Below are 27,238 nucleotides of genomic sequence, written 5' to 3' on the forward strand. Positions count from 1 at the left end.
GAAATCATTGAAAGATAGCGGGGAGTCCGTCTTAGTATTAGGGCGATGTAGCTGGAATTAATAGCTTCATACAGTGTGCCAGATGATCGACATTCCTCGATCACATAGAGAAGGTCCGGGCCAATAATGTCAAAGAAAGTAAGATAGAATTCTACGGACCAACCGTCTGGCCCCAGACTTTTGTCCTTCTTAAACCACTTAAGGATACCTTCTAGTTACCCCATAGTTACAGGTTTGATGAGGTCCTCCTCCGAGTCTAGCTCCACAAATCTAGGATAATTCCCCGCAATGAGAATAATATCGACAAGAGTTGTGCCTGGTGGGGCTTTGAAAAACTGCTTAAAGTGAGTGTTCCCCATCCTAGCCAGCTGATTATAGGTTTTAACAATCTGACCCTGTTCCGTAGGCATCTGCCAAATAGTATTGCTAGCTTTCCTTCCATTGGCATATTTATGAAAGAATTTAGTGTTACCATCCCCAGCTTGTAACCAAATTTCTCTGCTTCTGAGCCTCCATGTTTCTTCCTGATCCAGCAGGATCTTGGATTTCTGGGCTTCCAAGTCCGTAAGGTGTAGTTTTTCTTCGATAGAGGTGTACCCTCTGCCCTGATCATCCGTTAGAGAGCCCAGTTGAATTTCAATGTCACAGAGGGCCTGTTCCGCCTTGGCCTTTTCCCCTTGGCCCAATCAATGGATAGTCTTTTGAGATTGACGAGGTTGCGGCAAAAACCTTCGGTCATCCTCTGATCATTTGGTAGAGGATGTGATTTCCAATATTCTGTAACCAACCTGAGATATTTAGGGTGCTTTAACTAGGTCAAGTTAAATTCGTAGGGAGCCCTGGGTTTTTTAGAGGAGCCTGCCAATTCTAGATAGATAAGGGAATGATCCAAGATCCCACCAGTACCCACTCACTATCTGTAATTAGTAAAGGAAGTGATCAGGTCTTCATGTATGAGAAACTTGTCAAGTCACCTACCAAGAGCTGCATCTCCAGTCCTTTTGTTGTGCCATGTTGGCAACTTCTTGTTCATGGGGATGTCAATTAGACGGTGTTGCTCCAGAAGTAATCCTAGCTGATCCGAGAGTGGATCCAACTGTGAATGGTGACCCCAGGATTCTTCATGACCGATGGTGAAATTAAGCGCCCTCCCCCTCCCCCCCCCCCAGTATAGTGGAGTGGTCGATCAGGGGGTTCTCTAGTAGTCGCTGCCAGAAGTCCAGTCTACTATGATTGGGGGCGTAGATATTCATAATATGGAGATTTCTGCCCATTTCAGTTGAAAAAATATCCATACCCAGGAAGCCATGACCTCCCCATGTAGAGGTGACCTTGATGGATTGTGGGTTGACCCCAAGGGCAATACCCCTCGATCTCCCAACAACAACTAGAGCTTGAAAATGCCATCCTAGCATGATGGCTAGGAGAGTCCTAACAATTAGCTCAAACCTACTGAGGGTTTCTTGACGAAAAATAATATCACATGGCTCACTGCCCAAGAGCCTCTTGAGAGCTAATTTTTTAGAGGGGCTAGCTAAACCCCTACAATTGAAGGATAGTCACTTCATGGGGGAACGATGCCAAGGGTGTCCTGTGCTCTAAGTACCCTTTCAATGGTGTTTTGTCTGCCTTGGGCTACATCAACCCCAACAATCTTGATGGCTTTGGATATCTTGGATGGCCTCCCTTGGGAGGGCTTATGCTTAGCTTTAGAGGATGTGATGCCCAATCCAAGCGAATCGGGGAGAGCCTGGTGGTGGGAGCAAAGGTTGTAAGCGTGAGAGCCCGAAGTAGAAGGGGAAATAGGAATGTCTTGGAGCCCATGAGAATGTACAACCCCGAGGGGGGGGGGTGGTGGATAAAATTAACAGCGGTGGATTAAGTGCACATGACATGAGGGATTAAGGTGAAGATGCAGATGTTGCCAAAGAGAATATAAAATGACTAACATTCAGTGCAAAGGAAAAGGGAGAAGAAATAGTACCCATTGATGGAGAAACCACTGCAGCAGACAAGGATCTAGTCATAGGTGGGGAAATTGGTGGCAGTTGCGCAGCACTGGTTGGCTGAACCGTGTCCCCAGCCGCTTCCTTTGGACTATCCGGACCTGTGGGCTGCTCATCCACAATCGGGTCTTTAGTCTGGCGATGCTTCGTTCCTTTGGATGTAGGAGGAGGAGATGGCGAGATGAGTGGACAATCTTTGTATAGATCTCCCACCTTGTGGCATATTCTGCATCTGAATGGAACACCTTCATAATCCAGATTTTGTGCCTCCAATGTAGGGTTATTTTCAACTCCAAGCCTTCTCTGGTATCCAGATGAACCAGAATATGAGTCATGGTCATATTCCCCGAAGTTTCATAGGACTGGTCATGCTCCAAGTAGGTTCCCAGTGCATTGCCGATGCACTTGAAGACATCAGGAGACCAGTATTGCATAGGAAGTCCTAGTAAACATACCTATATAGGCCCAACTCCTAGTTGTTCCCTTGCAGGGTCAAATAACGAATCCCATCTTTTCAGCAATATGGGGGAAAATTCAATATGCCAAAACCTTGAGAGTATCCAGTCTGTGTACCCTTCCTTGTGAAATCTAAGGGCGAATCACCCTTGCGCGAGCATTTGAATGATGGGCGTTTCTTTAAGTAGAGTGCCCCAAATCTCCAAGGTCCAGAGACGTAGTCTCTCCATAGTGTAATTCCACCCTCGAACTCGGCCCACTAGGACCTTCTTGACCGTATCAGCTACTTCCCCGATTGAGAGGTCTTCCCCCAAGGAGAGGTTGATATCCCTGTCAACAGCCTTCAGACACCTCCCTTTCTTGACTTTTTTAGACCTGCGTGCCATCGAGTAATTCCGGAGGAGTCCTCTGATGCCTTGGTTAATCGTTTGCAGGGTAGGAGTAGATTTAGGGTTTGGGACCGGCGTGATGAAGCAACTAGAGCGGATGGGAGTGTTGGGAGTAGGGCCGATAGGATTAGGTATAGCACTTCCCGCCAGTGTAAGGCATGGGTGGGTAGCAGACCCGGGTGGAGGGATGCCAGAGAAAGTAGGGGTGTAGGGCGGGGTGGAAATGTGAGGTAGGTGGGGCATCGGCGAGTCGAAAGTTGGGGATGGTTGAAGGCAGGTGTCGAGGAGGTTCAAGGTAGCCGGGGAGAGCGGGGGCCAATCCAAGCCGGAGGCATCTTCAAGATCGACAAAGGGCGGTGGGTGGGTCACAGATGGCCCTAGTCGGACCAGTGCAGTGTTCGGGGCAGATAGAGGGCGCAAGGATGGGCCAAAAGAACCGGAACTTGACACGGCGCGAGGGCGAGTCCAAATTTCTTTGTGGGGATTGGGGTCCTCGGAATAATCAACGGTGTCCAGGTCCATGACTAACCGATAGGGAGAAAGTCAGTGATGGTTACGGTCTGCGGGAAAGGTGGGATGACCGCAGTAATGGAATGCCAGGGATCCGATGGGTAGGAGGCAGGGGGTCCGTGGAGGTTAACCTAAACCATAAGGTGCAGTGCAACACCGCCTCAAAACCTCCATTTTCGCCTTCCTTCAGAGCTCTTCCTCTCGGTTACCCTTTCATAATTATATAACTACATAGTTAAATTTAAAACAAAAAGATAAAAATTATTATTATTGTTGTTATTATTTAGTATTTAAAAAAAGGGAAAAATTATTAAAAAATAACAATAATAATAATAAAAAATAAAATAAAAATTAGGTCAAGTTAAGAAAAAAGGTTAAGCTGGATAAATATACATCACCATTTACTCGATCAATGTCCATGGCTGATTTTAGTAAAAGATTGATTGATCTTGAGAATAAGGTTACCAGACATTCCTATGAAATCAAGGAGCTCCAAGATACAACGAAAAGAGTAGAGAGTCAACTCGAGCAGAATCAAATCGAAATTAAAAAGGATCATGCAATCCTTTCAAATAAGGTGAATCTAAATCATAATCAAGAAATGGTGAAGTTGAAGATTACACCCGATCAAATACCCCAAAATAATGAGGCTACTCAACATCTCAGTTCTCCAGATACATCAAACTCGTTAGACTCACATGATAACCCTGAGTCTCCAAAAGCATCGTCCATCCCCCATCAACAAAATAGTAACACAAATTTTCAAAATATGCAGCTCTGGAATCAATACTCAAATATGCAACTCATGAATCAATACCCCTTCTTCACTGCGTCAGTTGGTACGTATCAATGAAAAACAAATCTTGAGCTCTCCAAATTTGACGGTAATGAGAAGTGCAGTGTTGCATGGTTCAATAAAGTAGAAGAATATTTCGAGATTTACGGTATTCACGATGATGATGAAAAGATTAGGCATATGTCCATGCAAATGGAAGACGAAGCATATAATTGGTATATGTGGTGGAAGAAGACACCACAGGCTATCAGTTGAAAGAAATTCAAAAATGCTTTCTTTAAGAGGTTCCAAGGTGTCAAGGAAGAAGAGTTCTTCTTAGCACTCACCAGACTGTAACAAAAAAGAGATGCAGACAAATACACTCGAGAATGGGAAACTTTAGCTACACAAATACCTGGATTATCAAAAAATCATCTCATTCAGTCATACATCACAAGACTTAAACCCCATCTCTAGGCCGAGTTTGAGCTTCGTGACATCACTTCTATAGAAGTAGTAAGATAGAAGGCAGAAGTTGTTGAAAAGAAGCACAAAAAGATGCAAAGAATGAAAGAAGGAAAGTGCAAACGTTCTAGTGAAAAATGGGACCCCAAACATAGATGTGCTTAAGGGAAAAGAAACTAAGTACTTGTATCAGTGTGAAGCAACTGATGATTCAAAAAGTGAAGACTCAGACGTAGAAGAGATCAAATATTCTCCACAATTTTCACCAGAACTAGATAACGAGAATATTCCGCAAGTGTCGTTATCGGCCATGACAGGTATATCGCAGCCCCAGACATTGAAGTTAAAAGGTCATATAAAAAAAGCAACGTAATGGTTCTAATTGATACCGATAGAATCCACAACTTTTTGGAATCAACTATGGCGAAAAGGCTCATTATTTTCACATTTCCTATGCCCAACATGAAAGTTATGGTAGTTGACGGTAAGAAAATTGAAAAGGTAGGGAAATGCCATAAAGTCAAATTACTTATTCAAGACTATAATCTAGAGTGTCCGTTCTACACTGTATAATTAGGAGGAGTGGATGTGATCCTAGGTATCGAATGGCTACAAACCCTAGGCACTCGCTCTGTTGATCATCAAAATCAATTTATAAAATTTAAATGGGAAAGGTAGAAATACAAGTCATATGGGTTCCAGCCCCTTAAGAATGAAATTGTATCATCATCCCAAATGATGAAAATGCTCTGAAAGGGAGCACCAACTTATTTAGTGCAGTGTCATCAATTAGAAATGCTAACTTCAAATATGATTAACGAAGAGCCACCTAAAATCCAAGAACTAATTCAAAAACACGAGAAGGTGTTTCAAGACCTTCCAATGTAGTTGCCCCCTAAAAGAGAAAATGAAGATGTAATAGATAATGATGAATATGAAAACAATATCAATCAAGATGGTGAAGAAGATGAAGCAGAAGATGATTATAATGTTGAAGATGAAGATGATTCAGAAAATGATCAAGATGATGATTCTGATAAAGCTAATATAGATCAAGATGAGGATCCAGATGAAGTTGACCTTAATGTCAAAGAGGATGAAGTTATTGAAAATACAACACTTGAAGATGTAGAATCTATAAAAGAGGAAGTAAAACAATATACAATGAATGAACAAAATGAGACTCCAAAGACTAATCAAATGAACAATAACCTAACAATTTATAGAGAATGCAGAGAAGGATTTAATGATGATGAAACACCCACGAACAAATATTCTGAAATCAACCATGTAAGTTATAGAAATGAAAAACTGAAATATAGAAAATATCAAGTCTGCCACAAGACATGTAAACTTGAAATACCAATCCCCATTAAAAATAGTGGAATAAGCAGTTAGCAATGCCATTAATGAGCAGTCTAAAGGGTCCTCTTGTGACAGTGAAAGTGATGAAGCCGAAAAGAAAAACCCAAGCCATAATTACAACAGTGTTTGTTTGCTACATCTGAGAAAGTTAAGCTAAACGGAGACTAGTTGTCTTGGTCGTGCAATTTCTAATTCTAATTTTGTTGGTAATCAACAAAGTGTATCAAATGTTAATGGCAATCATACCTTGTTTGGATTTGGACAACCTTTTGGGTAGTAAGTAAATTTAGTAGATTATGATGGTAGACTGGAGTTGCTAAAGAAGAGAGCATTCTATACGAATTCATATTTGGCATCTTCAAGACGACAACTCATGTATTCGAACCATGTTGGGAATGCTTTTACTTCATATATATCTTCTAAAAAAGATGCAATCCTTCCTTCTAGATTGTTGGAACCGACTGAAACTAACCTTAATTCTCAGTTCTCTCAGTTGCCTTTACAACGTCATGCTAATGCATTCTTTAGAAGCCCACTTGAGCCAAATGACTGGAATAATTGGATCATATTGAGTTTTGGTGTTGAGCCTTAGCGAGTCATAGGAAGATCGGAACCAAGCCTACAAACAATGAAAGATATGGCCGTGTGGATCCCAAATTTGGACCTATGAAAATGTTTTCAAATTCAATTTATGATGACTCCAATTTCAACAAGCCTAGTTTAGTTGGGGGGAGTGCGACTTTTGGACTACATGATTACTGCACCCCAGAGCTACTCAAGCATCTATCGCCGACGCCATATCATGTTGACTGCATCCATCTCTGTATCCTCGACCCACTACATCCATATCCCGCTCTTGCTACTACATCCATCATCGATGCGTATCCCATCCATGACCACGCTGCCATTCTGCCACCGTTGTTGCCACAGGAAACCCTGCCCACTTCGACTGCTATCCGTCACTCATTGCTCCTCATCCAATCGTTAATTAACACGTCCACATCCTGTCTATGCCCAAGCATTACGTCTCCACACTCCACTGTGATGACTCATCGTTAGTTGAATTATTATGTAATTTAATTAAATTATAAACAATTAATTTAATTACATTATAAACAAAATAAATATAATTTAATTAATTAGACTTATTTAATTAATTAAATAATAATAATAATTAAAAAAAACCTTGTTCCAAAATAATACTAGCGGCAAATTATACAAGCTAAGGTACCAGTGATGTCAAGTTACATATGTTGAGATGACAATCACAAGATGAAGAAAATTGCCAACAATATAGCTTTGAGGACAAAGCTTTTTGAAGGAAGAGGCAATGTTACGAACATAAAATTATATAAAATAAAATGAACAATAGTAAATATAATAATGAATAATCAAAATAATGATTATTTAAATAGTCATTAGTTAACTAAAAATGAAAGGACTTTTGCATAGGTATATAAGCAGGGCTTTATTGTAACATTCAACATAACTTGCACATTTTTATATATGTTAATAAATTATTATTACAAATAGCTTGTGTATTTTTACATTTAAGTCAACAAGCTACAATTTTGTTGCTTCAAAATCAAGAAACTCCCACACACAAGATAAGGGAAAGTCCAACTAGAATAACTCCTTATCGACATCCGAGTTACAAGAGCAGACAACTAAGTCAGTTTACATATTTGAACCATTTAGAATGGAAGCAACATATTTATGTTCCCAGGAATATTGAAGTATGTAAAATCCAGTCCTATAATAACGATTCATTACAAATTTCCAGTGATCAGAAGATTCCACAAAAGATTAATCTTGGATGGTCAGATCCATTCTCAATTCGACAATTTTGTTTCACTCAAAGGATCATATCGTCTCGTATCAATGAAGATGAAAGTTCTAAGACAAGAAGATATTTGAAACAAGAAAAGAGATCAAGCCCTTTCATCAGTAAGCTTTGAGGACAAAACTTTTTGAAAAGGAAGGCAATGTTTTGAATATAATTCATATAAAAATAGTAAATGTAAATATAAATATAATAATAATAAATAATAATTAACTAATAGTTAGTTAGTAATGAAGAGGCATGTCTTAGAGACATGACCATTTATGAAAGGGCACTTGCCTAGGTATATAAGGGGGCCCTCATTGTAATCATTATACACATATTTTGTACATTCAACAATTTTTATATACAAATATTACTTGTCCTACGATGGATACATACATATTTCAGTTCTTTTGAATTATTCCGCTGTGTATATGAACTTTGTTCGTTACACTAACATATTTCATGACTATTAGTATGAGAAAGGGATTTTGAAAGAGTTCTTGAAATCTTTGTTACATTCTATGGAATTTAAAATTGAGTACTTCTAAATGGTGGTAATGTTGAAAGTTGCTTTTTGGAAGTATTAGTATAGCCATAAACTTTTTGGAAACAAAATTTCCCACTAGTTGCATACTGTTTATTTTCAAGAGCTCTATCAAACTTTTATTGGAAGAAAGGGCCAAAGTTATAGCAATCACAGTATCCATGAAAGAAACAAATATCAATGAAGAAGCTAAATGCTTATGATTTTGACCTGTTCCGGTTTGTGATCATTGGAATCCAGCCTTAAATCTTTTCCTGAAAATGCTATTTTGATTGCTGAAATTGTTGTTTCTAATGCAGCAACAGAATATCCTTTTTGCAACTTGATTTTGCAATGCTAACTACTGGTATTTGCAATTCGATTATCCAAAAATGGTTCTTGCTTGATTTTAGACAAAAAAATGGTAGTTTCTCTTCTCATTATTTTAATCTGCTGGAAAAGGACAAATTTGTAGGATGTTTAGACTACAGTGATTTCAATATATATTTGAATTTTTTCCTTTATAAAAGCATAATAGGTGCAATGTTTTCTTTGAGCAGGGACATGAAGAGACACCTCATCTAGCAAGGGGGGCTCTGAAAGCTATGCAAGATCTTTATGATGTAGTCACTCATGATATCTTATCTCCCAATCTAAGGTACTGCGGGCTCTTTATGAGTTGTTTTTGAATGCTCTCCTCGCAGTTAAAATCCTGAGTTTGACTGTAACTTGTTAGTCAAACACAGCTTACTGCGAAAACATGCAGGTCAAAATCTGACCCTCAAATTATACATGTGTTCTGTGGCTTGGTGAGTTTGACTCTCTGGTCCAACCACAAAACTTGTGCCAACACAAGTGTATATGTTAAAGCAGAAAAACACTTATTTTAAATTTATTTTCTTTTCTGAGCTACTGTATCTGAGTTGAACTCTTACACACTGCTGAGTTTTCAACATTGGCTTATCTTTATTTTTTGTTAAGTGGAATTTTGAAATTCTGTGTGTCATCATACTTCTTGTATGTTCCACATCATTGACCATTGGTTTTGTCTGTTGAATCTGTAGAGAGAATTACGACACTTGGGGCATTCTCAGGAAAGCAAAGATTGAAGGACGCCTCTTCTCACAGATGGAATGGCCTAAAGATCCTGAAATTGTATGTGTTTTCTGGTTTGCCACTTTGTTTATAATTCTGGTGACCTTGAATGAAAGAATGAAAGCAGTTTCAAGTTTGACACAATGGCTGTTGGAAGTAGGCTAGTGTTCAGTTTCTCTGAAGGACATAAGCTCCTTGTGGCTAGCCACTATACCGTTTGTGTTTTGTATAATTTCCATCAAGATCAATTTTAATTGGGAAGGGATCTGTAGCTTGTTCAAATGAGTATATGATAACCATTATTTGTGAGGCATCTGTAGTTTGTGCCAATAGTTTTTTCTTTGTCTTTCTTTCAGTCTTTTTGCATGAGCAAATGGATTCTGTTTTTCAGACGAAATATCACAAGTAAAACATTACTGTTTCCTTTCGTTTCCCAGTAATTGCTTGCTGGTTGATAACTGTGTTCTGGAAAGGGCATTTTTATAGAGACTTCTCTTGTTTTTATCAAGAAGCAAACAGAACAATGCTACTTATTGTTAATGGTTTTAGCTCGTTGCATGGTTGGTTTTGATGATTTTCCATTTGAACTTGCTAGGTTCCTTAGAAGTCCTTGATATATATTTTCTAGAACAGCTTCGATTTCCAGGTTGACAGTGGAAGGAAAATCCCTTCAATGAATGGCCTCAGGCTCTTTCATTTTTTTATGGGTTGACGTGATTGACTGCATGCTGTGCATCTAAACTTCAAATTAATTCATTTGATTTACCTTTTTGAGTTCTAATTGCAGAAGGAACAGATCAAGAGGTTGCACTTGCTTCTTACTATCAAGGACTATGCTGTGAATATACCAAAAAACCTTGAGGCGAGACGTCGGCTAGAATTTTTTACAAATTCATTGTTCATGAAAATGGCACCAGCAAAGCCTGTGCGAGAAATGATGCCTTTTAGGTATATTCACAGAACTGTACTTGTCTTCTGGATGTTACTGCATGCACAGTATATCTCTGGAATAATATGACATTTTCTTTGCAATGTAGTGTCTTTACTCCATACTACAGTGAGACTGTAATGTACAGCATGTCTGAATTACGGAAGGAAAATGAAGATGGAATTTCTATTCTCTTTTATCTTCAAAAGATTTTCCCAGGTAATGCATTTAGTGCTTGTCAATATCCAAGAATTAAACTCTGAATGCTTTTCATAATATCTCATGTTTTATGATGATGATCATTGATTTATATATGCACATATAGATCCTTCCATGCATGCATATTTATCTATGGACATGTTGTCGCCCGGATTGTACACCTTATGTGACAACGCTCAGGGCAGGGGCTGTCACCCTGATCCCTGCTCTCTCCGTTTAAACTATCTCCTAAATGCAGGCTAAGGGGGATAGTCCCTATTGGGGTTGCGGGGGAGCACACCCCCTTCGAATCTGCTCTTGAAACTTGCTCCCTAGCTGTTTTCACATTTTTTTTTTTGCAAACACGTTCCAAGCGCACATTTTTTTCAAAGAAACAAGAATTTTTTAGTGGGGCAGCCTAGTGATCAAGCTTATGGCCCTAGTATTGATATGCAATTCATGGTAATGTTAAATTCTTGACGTAAAAGTAATTTTCATCTTTTTACTTAAATTTTTAACATTACCATGAAATGACTCAGGATGTTTGAGAGTGGTTCTAACTTCTGACCTCATTGGATTTCATATGGAGAAAGTAGAATTTTAGATCTCACTCAAAATCCAACAGACTTATCAGTTTTTCAGGATTTCAAGATTGGGGGCATTACAGTGTTTCTATTGGATTTTGTAATGTACTAGGCTATGGAACTTGTAGTTAATCAAGAGCATCAACCTCTCTATGTAGCGTGATGTTAGTGACATTAGTTGTCGAGCTCCTCTATCATGACCCTATTAAAAATATACCCATCATTCAAACAAAATCTTGACTTGACATGCTACGTTTTTTCTATCTTGTGTTAAATGCTTAGAGGGTGTTATTAATGACAAAAATCCCAATATGGGCAATGATTTTGATGATATGTTGGTATCTGTTGTAATATGATTTTTTTAATGATAGAGGCCATCTAGAGCCTATTTGTTGATGTATTTTTGGTTCAGAGATGGATTACAATAGATACTATTTTGGTTATGTGCACCCTTACATGCTATACAAATAAAAACTTGTAACTTGTGGACCTGTGGTTGATCAAGATTGTAACTACTAGATGATTGATGTTATATGGTTTAATCCATGTTTTTATGCTTTTTATAACTAATTCATCATTCTACATGCTTTCTTAGAAATTAGAGATTTCTCGTGGTGGCAAGAGGCCCAAGCATTAGTGTTAAAATTGGCAACTAGGACCAAACTCCATGTGGGTCCTCTTATTTATGGCAGCTGATATTTTTCTTGGATTCCTCTCGTCGAGAGGTGTAGGATTGATCTAATGATCACCCGATTCCGACATGTATTCATGGAGATATGAATTTATTTGTATTTTTTGACAATTTGTCAAGGTCGACTAGCAAGTAAAGTTGTGTTGGACACCCCCAGCTAAACCCCAACATGGCATATAAATAGAAGAGACTTTGAGGCATTAGTTCTCTCATCTCATCCACACATCTCCTCTCTCCTTGTCTCTTGGGTATACAAAGGAAGGAGGACACAACTCTCACATGGGAAAAGAAGACGCAATTAGGGCATCATTGTGAGAGGACGTAGTTAGGGCAACAAGGACGTAGGAAGGTGCATCAAGTGGTTAAGGATTGCGTTGACCAGCGTATAGGAAACGTTGACTGTGGATTTATGCGGGCAACCTCTCCTAGGCTAGCCAAAGTGCTAGACAAGTCTGCGTTGACTTTTTGGAGGGCACATTTATGACAACGTTGACTGGTTAGGCTGGCTGCAATATGCTGTAGCATTGACTATTTTGGGCTGCTGTTGGAGACCGAGTTCTCCTAGGTTGTCTTGAGGACATTTTTGGAGCTGATTGATCACCCCTGCTATTGTTGTTCAAGGGTTTCATTACTGTTGTTGTAAATCACAAATTTGTGATATTGTACTATCTCTCTCTCTCTTTGTTGAATTATTGAAGAATATAGAAGAATTGATCAAAGGGTTTCCCCGCATTGGGGTTTGTCCTTGGCTAGCACCACATCTTGTGTCTCTTGTCTTGGTTTATCTTCTGTTGTTTTCATTTATGTTCTATCAACATTTTACTTTCATGTTAATGTGATTGCTATACTGGAAATTGACATTGGGCTAATAAGAAGAATTGAAGTAAACTACTCTTAAGCATAGAACATACCATAATTTAACATGGTATCGGAGCTGAGGTGAAGACAAAGCCCAAGCAAGAGCAAGAGCAATCACCGAAGACAGTTGGAAAAAGTCAAAAGGCTTCATGGGTTCCTCATCACACTTCCCTGCCGAAGACAAGCTTTGTGAGAAGTCTGACTATCACGGATGGAAGATGTTTCTTGATCTGACATTGGAAGAGCAAGAAGTGTTGGACTATGTGAGAGGCAGAATTACGGAGCATCCATCAAATGCATTAGCTGCTACAAGGAACAAGTACTCTAAGGGTGAAGTCAAAGTGAAGAAGATTGGTGGCCTGGGTGCAGGTGTAATGGACAATCGTTCAATTCCAGTCACGATTTCTGCAAGTTCAGGTGGAACTTCTTCTTGGTTTTTCGTTGGAGTATCAGTCATCTACCTCCAAACTTGGCTATTCTCCTAAATTAGCAGAACTGCTTTTATTTTAACCGAAATATGATAAGCTTTTAATTTCCACGAAATTAAAAAGGAGTTTAATTCCTTATCACGTCCGCCTTTCCCACAAATATTATTGCGTTAATTCTCTACCGTTGATCTTACCTTTCAATCCGACGGTTGTTGGTTTCCCCGATCAACAAAACAAATCGGTGATCCTCTACCATTGATCAAAGCACATTTGATCTAACGGTTAACAACGATATCAGATGGGAATTTTGCACAATGTTTACCCACCCGATAAAGTGGTCTTCTCTCTCCACTCAAGTGCTACGTGTCGGTCAATAAATGGAATCGCTTTGAATTTCAAAAGACCGCTTACCACTTTCTCTTCACCCGATAAACAACTTTGTTGATAAAACCGCCTTTCTTCCTTGACTATCACATGAGCTTATTGGCGCGCGATGACTGTTAGATCTATTGGATCCGTAGATTGGATGGTTCGAGATTCCTTTGGGTTAACACAATTTTGTCAGGGTTTTTTGTTCTCTGTTCTGTCAAACTTAACACTTCTGCTACATTTGACTTGTCTCAACCCTTATTCTCCAATGTTTTTAGAACATAACCAAGTTATCTCAAAACACGAAAACACAAGATTTATCATATAATACAGACTTTACCCACTCTAATTCAAAAGCCAAACTGTAAATCAACAAAACTCAGAGATATTTCGGAGGGATGCAACGCCTCTGGGATTGACCAATTATACACAAAATTACACAGAGATACAATTTCTGTAACTTGATCTTATACAGCCAAATCAAGCCAAATCAGTCAAAATCCCTTTACAATCATTCAGAACTTACATAAATACCATTTCATTCTAACAATAAGATCCTTAATCAAAGGATCGAATCTATCTAATCTTAGACAATACCAAATTTGGTTGATATTCTCCTTGAGAATCTTAACTGAATCTAAAAACTTGAATTAATTATAAAATCACTCAATCCCTAAATCCTAGCTCAAATCCTATCTAGAAAACTTGTAAATTGACAGCTAAAGGATCCCACTCCTTTGCTTGTAATTTTTTTTTCTATTTTTGGAATAAATTCGAAGCCTTTTGTTTTCAAGCCTCATGCTCCTGCATCAAAGATCATTCGAGACTCTATTGACAAGCGTCTAGTGGCCTACGTTTCCGAGTTGAACACTTCCAAGGAGATTTACGATAGACTGGTAAGCTTGTTTAAAGTTAGTGATGCAAATCAAGTTTTGTTCCTAAAACTAAGCTGAAGGATATTAAGAAGGGCAAGGATGAGGATATTCAATCCTACTTCTTAAGGATCACCGAGATCAAGAATGATCTCCTATTGATTGGAGAAATCATTGCTGACAGGGAACTAACTATCACTACTCTTGGAGGGCTCCCATCCGAATGGTATGTATTTAGAACCACTCTTGTCAACAACGATCGAATTCCAGGATTTGAGGAATTGATGGCAATATGCATTCAAGAAGAGACAAGGATGGTGGAGCAGGAAATGCCTTCAAGCAAAGGCAACCCTGCTACTTTCTCCTCTCAAGCCCAAAGGAGAAATAATTCTGGGTCTAAAGGTCACTTCAAAGGAAAGACCAGATCGAAATACATGCTTTTCATAACAGCCCTATTTAAGAATTTCTTTTATAGAGTTAGGGCATCAGGTGGCTTAGAGTTTTTCATTATTTTGACAAGCTTGGGAAAATGTTAGGGCTCCTTTTTAGGGAATTTTATTCATTAGGTCACATGGGCATCTTTAGGGTTTCCTTATATGAATGAACCATGCTAGGGTTTCTTCATAGAATATCTTCATACATCTAGGGTTGCTTCCATATCAATGCCAAGACATTTTTCAACAGTTTTAGAGTTTGTCAATCAAACTTCATTAATACATTGGGCATGCTTCAACACATTAGGGCTAGATTATCTTTAACCATGTTAGGGTTTCCTCCATGCTAGGGTTTTCAAGGTAAAAGATCTTTCGTCATTTGTTAGGGTTATGGTATTTTCAATAAGCCTAGGACATCATATAGAGTTAAGGTTTCATCATGTAAATTAAGCATCTAGGGTTTACACTTTAGGGCTGTGGTTTTTACCTAGGGTTTTCTTCAACAATGCACAAAGGGTTCATCATCATATTGACATCAATGACAAGTTTACCAACAGGAAAAATGAGTTTTCGCTGTAATTTTCCTTGGGCACGCGTTACAGATGCGCAGAAAGAGCTGCCGTGTGACAAATTACAGAATCGTTGTCGCAGAGCTTCAGAGCTGTCAAGTGGCACTTCAGAGTTACAGAGCGGTTGCTCTCCATTACAGAGCCGTTATAAATTTTCAAATTCGTTTCTTAAGAAGGTCACAAACTACGAGGCTGAGCTCTGAAATTAGATAGCAGATAGTGTAAAGGAAAACTTGAGCGAAAACCTTGCAAATTCACATTCGCCACAATAATTCTTAAGTGCGAGCCCAAAGCTCCATGTATTAATCCCATCAGACAGTGCTTCAGAACCATCGTGTGGCACTTCATATCCATCGCTCTTCGTTACAGAATCCTGAAATATGGTATTGATGGATACAGATAATTTTCATATGGCATACAAGTTTTTAAGAAACAATCTGTATTTCTGGCATAACGGAAAGGGAAAGTAGTTATTCATAATTTTCCCTGATTATTTGCTATTATGGTAATGTGTGTATTTTTATTTCAACGGTGTTTGTATTTGAGAACATGGTTTCCATGTTCAGAAAACCTGTAAATTCCAGATGATTGTTTTTTCATCTTTTTCTTTTCCCCTTCATGAAATGATATATTTTCTTATCACCTTTGGCTGAACAGGAATTTTTGAACATGAAAAAAGCTTTTATCCTCTAAATTGATATAAAATTTATTTGAGAAATTAAGGTAGACGGTCTTATAAGTAAATGCATTTAGGTTTTCCCTGTGAATTAAGAGTACTTGTGTTTGTTGGTGTAGAGTTGGTTAATATTCACTATTGAAAAAGGAAATCTGTTTAGTTGGGCAAGCAACAAAATGTGTAGGTATAGAATTGGCTCCATTTGCTATTGAAAAAGGCAATATGTTTAGTTGGGTAAGCAACAAAACATAAATGAGGTGTTTGTTTAGATTTTCCATCTAATGTCCCTCCTATTGTTGGATGTCTGTTTTCTGAGCCAGTTAATGGTGTAAATTTTACTTTTTTCCTTACATGTCAAGTACATCAACTTTCAGATGAATGGAAAAATTTTCTAGAACGTATTGGTCGAGATGAAACTACACTGGATTCAGAGCTTCAGGACAATTCCAGTGATCTCTTGGAGTTGCGCTTATGGGCTTCATATCGTGGCCAAACACTAGCAAGAACTGGTATGTTAATCGATGAGAAGATTGAACAATTTGTCAGGATCAGGCAATGCAGGAAAGACAATTTCCCAGTGGAATTTCTTTTGTGGTAACTTTTTGTCATCTATGAGGTTTTTATGATTGAATAAGTTCTAAATTTGCAGTTCGAGGTATGATGTACTACAGAAAAGCTCTTATGCTACAAAGCTATGTGGAGAAGCAAGTCTTTGGGGGTAATGTCTTTATTTTGATTCTTGAAATGTCTTGCCAATTTTTGATTATATGATATATTTTTCCATTTTCATCTTTTCATTTTCTAATATTAATGTTTTCAGACATCGAGGCTGGTATTTCTGGAGTTGATTTGACAAATACACATGGATATGAGCTATCTCGTGAAGTGCGAGCTCAAGCAGATCTGAAATTTACCTATGTTGTGACATGTCAAATTTATGGACAACAGAAGCAAAAACGAGCAGCAGAAGCTGCTGATATTGCCCTTCTAATGCAAAGGTAATTTCGAAAAGGAAGAAATACTATGCTTTGCTGTTTTTTGTTTTGAATTTTTTGATCCTGCTGGTTTGAAATTTGAGCTTATAATTAGGGTTGTTCTCTATCAGAAATGAAGCGCTTAGGGTGGCTTACATTGACATTGTGGAGACTCTCAAAGATGAGAAAACTTATAAGGAGTTCTATTCAAAACTTGTCAAAGCTGATGCAGATGGAAATGACCAGGTAAACTGGATTACTAGTTGGTATTTCTATGTAAAAGCAAATTGTAGATGATTTGGAAAAACCAAATGCCTACTTAACTAAGGTAGGGAAATAGTAAATGGGTTTTGTCTTGGTAAATAAAATGTTCATAAGCTTCACGTAATCAGTAATTCTTCTGATAACTTTTAAAAAATACATTTTGAAATTGTTTGGGGATTTAAGTACCATCTGACAGAGGGTACTGTTTACTTAAGATTGGTGTTCCTTTCTCAGGTGTGAATCTGAATAGCATAAGAATGGTAGAAATAGATTGGCACACACAAAAATTTACTTGCAATATTCTGACCATTACATCCCAAGTACAGTATCTAGAATGGATTCTGGAACACAGAGAGAGAGAGAGAGAGAGAGAGAGAGAGAGAGAATGTAATTGTATTGAATTAGGTGCATGTTGAAGGGTGGATATTTCCCAACAACTTTTGGGCACAAGCTGTCAATGCAACATTGTATATGTTGAATAGAATGTCAACTAGAACATTTGAAGGAAAGTTTCTGGAACAAGCATGGTCATGTAAGGAACATGATATCCATCATTTGCGAAATTTTGGATGCATATCCTTGGCATCTTCCTAAAAATATTGCAAGCTGGATGGCGAAGATAGGAAGCACACTTTTATTGGCTATAACAAGTCATGAAAAGCTTTTAAATTGTGATAAGAGGATGCTTGTTAGTTAAGATGTTTTTTTAATGAAACATGTTGATGGAACAACAAAGAACATGGGTAGCAAGAACTCCACAATATTGATTGTCCATTAGATCCTCTGTCCAATTTATTTTTGCAACACTTTATGGCTTGAACAGTTGAACTAGGCACACATGGCATGGTCCTTGAAGATTGGTGAGCATTTGAGAGTAAGTGGCTTTCATAGGAGTGTTTAAGATCCTATTTTGCACTTTAAGAAAAGTGGTATGCATATCATTATATTTGTTGTTTTTTTTTCCTTGGAAAAAACCTTAATTTTTTTGCAACTTCTATCAAAGGAACAAAATTACATTTTGCAGATGCTAAGAGCATTCAGTTTGAGCATCCTCTCGGCTGAAGAATAGAAAAAACATACAAATAATAAAGTACACATGAGAAGTTAAGTGTTATAAAAATCACTTAACTTCTCTTTCTTTCCCTTCTTTCTTTGGACCTTCTACCATCCCCTAAAGGGGGGTCAACAGGTACCGTTGCTAGTTCACTCACAGTCACCACCAGTAACGATTCTTTTTCTGATTCTTAACTTTCTAAAACATGGACTCTCCTTGTGCCTACCATCACATCCTCTTTGTGTGCTGCAATTCTAGGTTGTTCTGATTCATAAATTGCTTCTGCTTCTGTACCATTATGCATGTCCATCTTGAACTTGGATACAATACCATCTTGTTTTGATGGGTTCTCTTTGATTTCCCCGTCTTCATCCTCTGGAAAAAAAGGGATCAAAAGGCTGCTAGCCTTTTGTTTTACGAGCTTGCCCCTTTTTTTTGGGGTTTTTATTGCATGTGGGCATGTATCCTGCAAATGTCTTGTTTGGTAATATGTGCGGCATTTTAATGTTGTATTTTCATAGTCCAAAGTTTGGACCCATTGAATAGATTTATGTTTTGATAAAATACGGGCGAGTAGACCTTTGCTTAGATCTATTTCTACACAGATTCGAGCAAATGTGAATAATGCTTTTTCCATTATTTTAACGTCCTTTTTTTGAAATGACGCCAAAGAATTCCCAATATCCTTTAGTATTGTGTGATGCCAGAAGGGAAGAGGAAGGTTTGGTAGCCTCACCCATACTGCCAATCTTTGATACCACCATTGTTGAAGAATCAAATTCTGGGAACCAAGGGGTGATGAAGAGTCCTGCTCTTACCCAGAACCAAGGCCCTTCTTTTAATACTTTCTCTCAATCTTCTTGGGTATCAAACTAAACAATGAAGAAACCCTTTGAACACAAGTATATATTACAATTTTTGGTCCATGTCGAGAATACCCATTGATACAAAGCTTTAGATCTAGGCTAAAACCCATTAAATCTACAGATTACAACCCAGGATCGAAGAACAAAAAAGAAAGTGATTTACCTCTTTTAAGTTTACCTCAAAAGCAAGCATTTGTTACAATTGTTCGACAATATATGGTCTTGTATTGTATTAGTGGTTGGTCTATCGTTGTCGGCCCCTTACCTCGCGTCGCTTCCTAGTAAGATACTAAACTTTTTGGGTTCTTGGATCCTGAAGCACCCCCACAAAGTGTCAAAAGCAAGACAATGGTGGAGTTTCTTCAGATGCCATAGTCCTGCAACTAAGACAAATCATGTAACTGCTTCTCGTTGCAAAGAAGTGTGAGAATTCCTAAAACAGAATCCTATTGCAGCAATTGGAAATTATTCTCCTAATTGTTAATTTAATTTAACAATTTACAAATACTAAATAAACCACACTGCAATCTACAGGAATAAAATTGCGGAAGAATAAATGCAGGAAGAAATGCTAGCACACACATAAAAATAACACAGTTATTTTTGGACAAATGTTCCCGAAAAACCCAACTTGGGAAAACCGGTGTAGCAGATGAGGGTTTTAATATTATGCAGCAGTGAAAAATCTGAGTACAATCTGGATGCCTGAAACTAACAATCCATAGCAAGAAAATCTGGGCAAAATACTGAAGGGAATTTCCCTTCTCCCATAGGCAAACTCTGGCACGACTTGCCTTTAGTAAACTCGGCCTCCAAACCCCAACGTGAGCCTCTCCTGTGCTGCCTTTGCACTGTCTGCCACATGTGTGGCTCGAAATTGCCACTGATGAAGTCGTTCTGCCTCTCTCTGCTGAGGAAATCGTCTCTTTGGCCTTTTGGAACCTCTCCCTAGCCTCTGGAACTGAGAATGATTTTTCTTACTAGCAAATTGATCTGCCTGCTAAAGCTACTGCACAAATCCTCTGCGCTGCCTCTTTGGGATAACTCGGCTCTCTTGCTGCTGCCTCTTTAGGTCTGGAAATCTTTCCTCCAAACTCACAGTCTCTGCCCCTCACACTACTTTGATCTCTAGCTCTCTCTACGGCAATTGACTGCGGCTACTCTGGAAATCGATCTGCTCAGAAATTGAACCTCTCAAGTATATTCTCCATCACCACATCGACCTCTTCTTATAATCCTTTGTTGGAGCACCAACGACAATATTAAAATGTAATTGATGGTTAGGATCATCTCTAGATCGATCCACGTGAGTTTCTAGATGATTCTCACCTTGACTTAGTTAACATTGATTAATTACCCATATTCCCTAAGTTTAGAATTAGGAAATATTTAAAAACTGGTTAATAATCTAATTAAGTCATTTTCAGGCGAAATTTCCAAAAATGATTTTTGGGTTTTGGAGATCTCATGTGTTCTAACCTCACCACCAAATTTTGTAGCTAGAACACATCCGATGCTACAAAAACTAACACTCCCTCCTAGCGAGGAATGTGTTCTAGTGCTACTGCACACCCTATAGCAACACCCTGTGTCTGCATCATCTCTGTCACGCTGCTGATGTGTGGCCATATTGCCAACCAAGCACTGCGCAACTCTGATATATGCTGCATCTATGCTGCTGCTGACCTTGCTAAACTACTAGCAACACTGCAACTCCCTCTCATTTGTTTCTATTGCAACTAAAAAGCATTCAAAATAATGAATCAACTGTGATCAGTATAATGCATCTGTGACCCAAGTCTCTGACTGCTGCTGGTATTTTCACTGTCACGGAAGAGTCTGCGCTGCTGCTGACTTTGGATTGTGCCAATTGCACTGCTGCCAACTCTGCACTATGCTCCCCAACATCTGACTGCTACTAGTCTGCAATTGTCACTCTGGTATCTGATTGCATCTATTGTCGCTGATCCATCCTGCTACTGAATACTGTGGGCCCCTATAGCAAGGTATTGATCCATGAGGTGGATTCCTCGAGGACCCTTTCCAATCGTAGCGCTGGGGCTACAACACCTAGTCACCGCACCTCACTCTTGAAGGTATATCAACAAACATGGGGAAGTCTTCCTCCAGTTTGGAGGAAAGCCTATTGATCTCTGCTGAAGCTGCCTATTGGTCCTGCTTCTCTTGCTTGTCCTTCTTCTTGAGAGGACACTAGGTACTGTAGTGACCAAGCTCACCACATCTGAAGCACTTGACCTTTGACAATTTCTTCTTCTTCTTCCTCTGCTTCCCTTGTCCCTGATTGGGACCCTTAGATGCGAGGGTTGCATTCTCCTCCTCCTTCACCTGCTTCGATTCGCTGCTGCTACCACTGATGGAGCTCTTCAATAGAGCTCGTCTCAACTCCTCTTGCTGCAAATGGGCCCACATCTTGTCCCACCTTGGCAAGGTATATTTGTCCAAGATACTTTGGGAGAATAATTGCCACTCCTTTTAGACACTGATGAGTGCCAATCGCACTAGCTATGTGGGTTGAGGCGCTGCTCCAACTGCTGAAAACTGGTCCCAAACCTCTTCAAACCTGGTGAGGAAGGCATTTATGCCTTCCCCCTTCTGCATCTGAATGAGCCTCAACTTCTTCTTGAGGTACATCTTTTGTTGCTCAGAAGTACCTTGATACAACGTGGTGAGAGCATCCCACATCTGCGTGGCAGTATCTTTGCTAGCTACATGTGAAACGACATGATTCCGGACTCCATCGAGGATCAACCGTTTTGCCCGTGCCATCTCCTTCTTGTACTCTTTCTGCTGATCTGCATCCTAGGGCACTGCTACCACTGCTTCAGTATAGGCTTTCAGACCATATTCATCTAGAAGAAAAGACATCCTTGCCTTCCAGATGATGTAGTTGGAAGCTCCATCCAACCTATCCTGATCACGAAGCCCAACAGTGCCCATCTCAATGAACTGTTGAAAACTTCCTCTTCCCTTCTGCTTAGCTGCTGCTCTGCTATTTGCACTCCTTTTTGCAATGAGAAGATCTGCTCACAACGACTGCTGATCTGCAAGGAAAAATCAAACTTCTTGAGACTAGAAGTTCCCTAAGGAAAATTTCCCCCCAGTGTGTGCTCTTCTTCCTTCCACCTGATGTTAGCTCTACTCTAGCGTACCACTGCAAAACTTCTGTGTCTAGCTAGAGATCTGCTCAACGAAAAAACTTGAGCTACTCCCTCTGCCTCTGGAATCTCTTGTTCTGGAAAGATTGAATTTTTTTGCCCCACTCAGAAAAATCGAACCTCCACAAGTAATTCGGCCTCTTGGTAGTGACTGCACTACCTTTGGGAATTTCGGCCTACTGCATACAATGAGCAGCGAAATTCCTTCTCTCTTCGTCTCTGAGCTCTCCAGCTGATCAACTGCGCTTTGATACCATGTGAGAATTCCTAAAACGAAATCCTATTGCAGCAACTGGAAATTATTTTCCTAATTGCTAATTTAATTTAACAATTTATTTGTTGTTGGCTATGGCAAATATTCAATAAATCACACCGCAATCTCAACAAATAAAATTGAGTAAGAATAAACGCTGGAAGAAATGTTAGCACACATAAAAATAGCACAATTATTTTTGGATAAATGTCCTCGGAAAAACCTAGCTTGGGAAAACTGGTGCAGCAGATGAGGGTTTTAATATTATGCAGTAGTGAAAAATTTGAGTACAATCTGGATGCCTGAAACAGGCAATCCACAACAAGAAAATCTGGGCAAAATAATGAAGGGAATTTCCCTTCTCCCACAGGCAAACTCTGGCACGTCTTGCCTTCAGTAAACTTGGCCTCCAAACCCAAGTGTGAGCCTGTCCTGCGTTGCCTCTGCGCTGTCTGCCACACGTGTGGCTCAAAACTGCCACTGATGAAGTCGTTTTGCCTCCAATTGCTGATGAAATCATCTCTCTAACCTTCTGGAATCTCTGCCCGACCTATGGAACTGAGAATGATTTTTCTCACTAGAAAATCAATTTGCTTGTTGAAGCTACCGTGTAGAGCCTTTGCGCTGCCTCTCTGGGATAACTCAGCCCTCTTGCTGTTGCCACTCCAGATATGGAAATATTTCCTTTGGATTCACTGTCTCTGCCCCTCTCACACTGCTTCGATCTCTAGCTCTCTCTTTAGCAACTGATTGCTGCTACTCTGGAAATCGATCTTCTTAGAAATCAAACCTCTCAAGTATATTCTCCGTCACCACATCGAGCTCCTCTTATAATCCTTTGCTGGAGCACCAATGATAAGATTAAAACATAATCGATGGCTAGGATCATCTCTAGATCGATCCCTGTGAGTTTCTAGATGATTCTTGCCTTGACTTAATTAATACTGATTAATTAACAATATTCTCTAAGTTTAGACTTAGGAAATATTTAAAAACTAGTTAATAATTTAAGTAAGTCATTTCTAGGCGGAATTTGCAGAAACAATTTCTGGGTTTTGGATATCTCATGTATTCTAGCCTCTCCACCAAATTTCATGGCTAGAACACATTCGATGCTACAAAAACTAACAAGAAGACATTGCATGGCTATAGGAAATCCCAACTGATTCTCTATAATTTGCTTTAATCCACCACAAATTCATATCTAGAAACCCAAATATGGAACAACTTCCCACTAAGAGACTTCATAAAATTTTTGAAACCCTCCACCTATTCTGAATCTTCTAACTGTGAAAATCTGGAAATTCCAAATCCTACTGTAGCAACTGATAATATTTCTTCTATTTGTTAATTTATTGAAACAAATTATTTGTAGTTGTCTATGGCAAATATCGAAATACATACACTGTAGTCTTCACAAATTAATTACTGCGGAAAATAAGTGTAAGGAAAATACTAGCACAACAATAACACATTAACACAATTGTTTTCGGACAATTGTCCCCGGAAAACCCCAATGTGGGAAAACCGGTGCAACAGATGAGGGTTTCTTTTATTATTCTTCAGCGAAATCTCACGTACAATCTATGGATAGCAAAATAGAAGAAGAGTCACTAAGAGAAATTTTACAAACAAATTTCTCCACTCCACAGTGAATTTTTTACACCTGAGAGGACCTACTGCCCTCACGCTAGCCACACTGCGTCACCCTCTGCGTAGTGACTGCGTTGTCCCTGCATCACTACCTCTGCGTGGGTGATCTATGTCCCTCTTCTGCGCTGCCTCTTCCTGCTGTTTCCTGCACTCTCGACTATTTGTTGATACCCTCTCCCTCTCACCTGCAGCTCGCCCTTTGATTCAATTTCCTCTTGCCAAACTTCAATCAGTCAGAAAATCGATCTACTTCGGCCACTGAGTATCTACTTGGTGTCTTTTCCAAATACCCATCAAATTCCTTCTTATAATCCTCTTGTTGATCAATCAATGACCCAGATTAGATTCTAATCAATGACTTAGATCAGAGTTTATCCTCGTCTTCTTTTAGAAGTTTCACATCCAATTTAATTAATACCCTTTAATTATTTTAATTTCCTAAGTTTAGACTTAGGCATCCATTAAATAATTGATTATTTTAATAAAACTGTCTCCATGTGGAATTTCCCAAAATGATTTCTGGGTTTTCTGGAATACATGTGTTCTAGCCCTCCCACTAGCCCTGATGGAGAGGAAAAAGGGGATTTTTCACTAAGATCCACTCCGATCTGTGGACATTGGAAGGTGAAAACTCAAGGATCTAAACATGCAAACCATAATAACCAAGGAGAGGGGACTAGAGCTACAAAAGTTGGCCCAAAAGCATGCAAGGGGTCGAGCAAAACAAAAAGCACAAAAGAAAGGAGGTCTTCTTCGGTAGATCCAACAAAATATCATCCACACTAGATCTGACAATCCCCCTCCACACTGCCAACAGAGGGCAACAAAGTGGAGTGTGCTATAAAGGGTACGCCCACATAGACATGAAAAACCACCACGTCTCTGACTAAGAACTCCAAAGAAAGGCCAAAACTTTGAGAAGGCATCCACAAAACCACTGCTGAAAACTCCTCACACCACCAATGAGCAAAACAACGATAACATCGAAGCCCACTGCTCCCATACCAACTTTTAAAGAAAAGTGATGGGTACTTGCCACTCTGTACATCCTCAAGGCCCCAAGCGACACTAGCTAGATCCTCACAAACCCATTCATCAAACAAAACCCTAGTGCAGAATGCCATGCTAAAAAATCCCTCCTCTCAGAGAAAAAAATAATTTTGTCCTTGTTGTTTATAGAGATGAGCTCATAATTATAGGGATTGGTATAAGTGTAATTATTAAAGCTAAACAAAATCTTGAAAAGTCATTTGAATGATAGATTTGGGTTTGTGCGTTTATTGCCTTGGATTTGAAGTATGATGGAGGTGGGCATTTTCATCATAAGAAAAGTGTATGCTAGTGTTTCTTAAGACATTCATAAAGGTACAATATAATCAATCAATAACCGTAGTTGAATGAAGGTTGAAGCTATCACAAAAGATGATCTCAAGAAGTAGATGACTTTGTAGGTCAGCTAGTGGAAAGTTTGATTTATTTTTCGCCAAACTTGAACTTAATTGTTTAGAAAATTTTGTATCTAGGTTCATTATTTTGTCAAGGGTTGTGTATAGTAAGGATGCAAGAAGCTTGAGGTATATAAAACAATGTCACAAACATTGTGATTTGCACAATTTTTAAGCTGAAATGCTGTATTATTAAAATCATGTATTTTGGAAGAATTGAGACATCGTATGTTAAGAAATAATCATGAATTTTTCAATTTTTTTTTCCATAATGGGAAAAATTCCATGTTGATGAAAAACCACCTCTATAAGCCTGAAATTTGATTTTTAGGTTGTTTTTCTCCACAACAGTTGGTGATTAAGAACAAACAAGATTATCGCTATCTACCAACAATCTTAGAAGGGCCAAACAATAGTTTTCGTAGCCATCAAAGTTCTTTTTTGCGGAGCAAGGATTGATTTCTATTCTCCTTTACATATTTGTAGGGGATTGATTTGTAACATTTATAATGACTGTCAAAACTCATTGGATTTATTATGATTCTCATATAGATTAAGAGTATCAATGCCTTAATGATATGGTTACGAATACTCAAATCTTTGGTTGTGGGTAAAGTAGATTTAGAGACCCATTGATGTGGACCCATTTCCTATGATAACATTGACACCATGTGTGAGTGGAGGGTGCAGATTGAGAGACCAAGAGGCTTATTATGGAGGAGACACCTTAATGGTTACATGAGGAACAAGTGTAGGGGGTAAGGGAGGATCACATGCAACCATTCAAGGGGAAGGGAGAGTTTAGGAGTGAGGAGGTTAATGTGAAAGGCATTGGCACCGCCATCTACTGTTAGTGAGACTCTTACCAGTTGTCATTGATGTGTGGCCACAAGACCTTCTTCTACTGGAGGATGAGCCATGACCTTTGTTAGTAAAGGGGCAGATATAATTGATATCTAGTTGCTAGATTAGTCATTGTAGATGGCTTATGATTATGAGATATGCTTGTTGTATATTTGATGTAATTGTGTATTCAATTTTGAGCTTTAATCTAACAATCATTAGGGTTCAGTATTGATATTTAATATTTGATATATCATTTGGCATCTTGTACATCTCTTATATATCAACATATTCTTTTTGGATTTGAGGCAACGTGATTATTTGTTGTCGTTAATTCATAAAAAAAATTGAAATAAATTAATTTATTTTGTATCTTTAAATGCCTTTTGTAGATCCATCTAAACCCCAGATTTATCAAGTGTTGCGAGGGATCAAATCTCTTGAGGTGAAAACCTCTTTTAGATTTGCAAAAATTGAAGAAAGGTTTGCACCTCAAGAGATTTTATCTCTCAACTCTTGATAGGTTCATGGTTAAGATAGATCTACACTGGTTGGAATTGAAGCTGTTAGTATGGCATTCTCTCCTTTTGGTGATGTTGGTTCTTTCCTGGCTTGCTGAGCAAGAAATAGTGACTTCACTATTACCTTGATCTCTGTTGCATAGGCATGCTTAATTGCCAATAAAGCTTCT

General features: G+C 38.8%; 1 pseudogene across 1 annotated transcript in view; it reads left to right on the top strand.

The window, feature by feature from the left end:
- Positions 1 to 27,238, top strand: part of LOC149154710 (callose synthase 9-like) — a 241,198-nt pseudogene that overhangs the window by 145,231 nt on the left and 68,729 nt on the right. The window contains exons 28-35 of the transcript XR_016262850.1: positions 8,878 to 8,975; positions 9,382 to 9,472; positions 10,200 to 10,360; positions 10,450 to 10,559; positions 16,394 to 16,528; positions 16,669 to 16,737; positions 16,840 to 17,017; positions 17,125 to 17,239. The product of XR_016262850.1 is annotated as a callose synthase 9-like (transcript). The remainder of the gene's footprint in view (positions 1 to 8,877; positions 8,976 to 9,381; positions 9,473 to 10,199; positions 10,361 to 10,449; positions 10,560 to 16,393; positions 16,529 to 16,668; positions 16,738 to 16,839; positions 17,018 to 17,124; positions 17,240 to 27,238) is intronic.

Source organism: Pinus tabuliformis, chromosome 9 (assembly GCF_031772625.1).
Source record: "Pinus tabuliformis cultivar Carrire ecotype Pingquan chromosome 9, CPIR1, whole genome shotgun sequence".
Lineage (NCBI taxonomy): Eukaryota > Viridiplantae > Streptophyta > Pinopsida > Pinales > Pinaceae > Pinus > Pinus tabuliformis.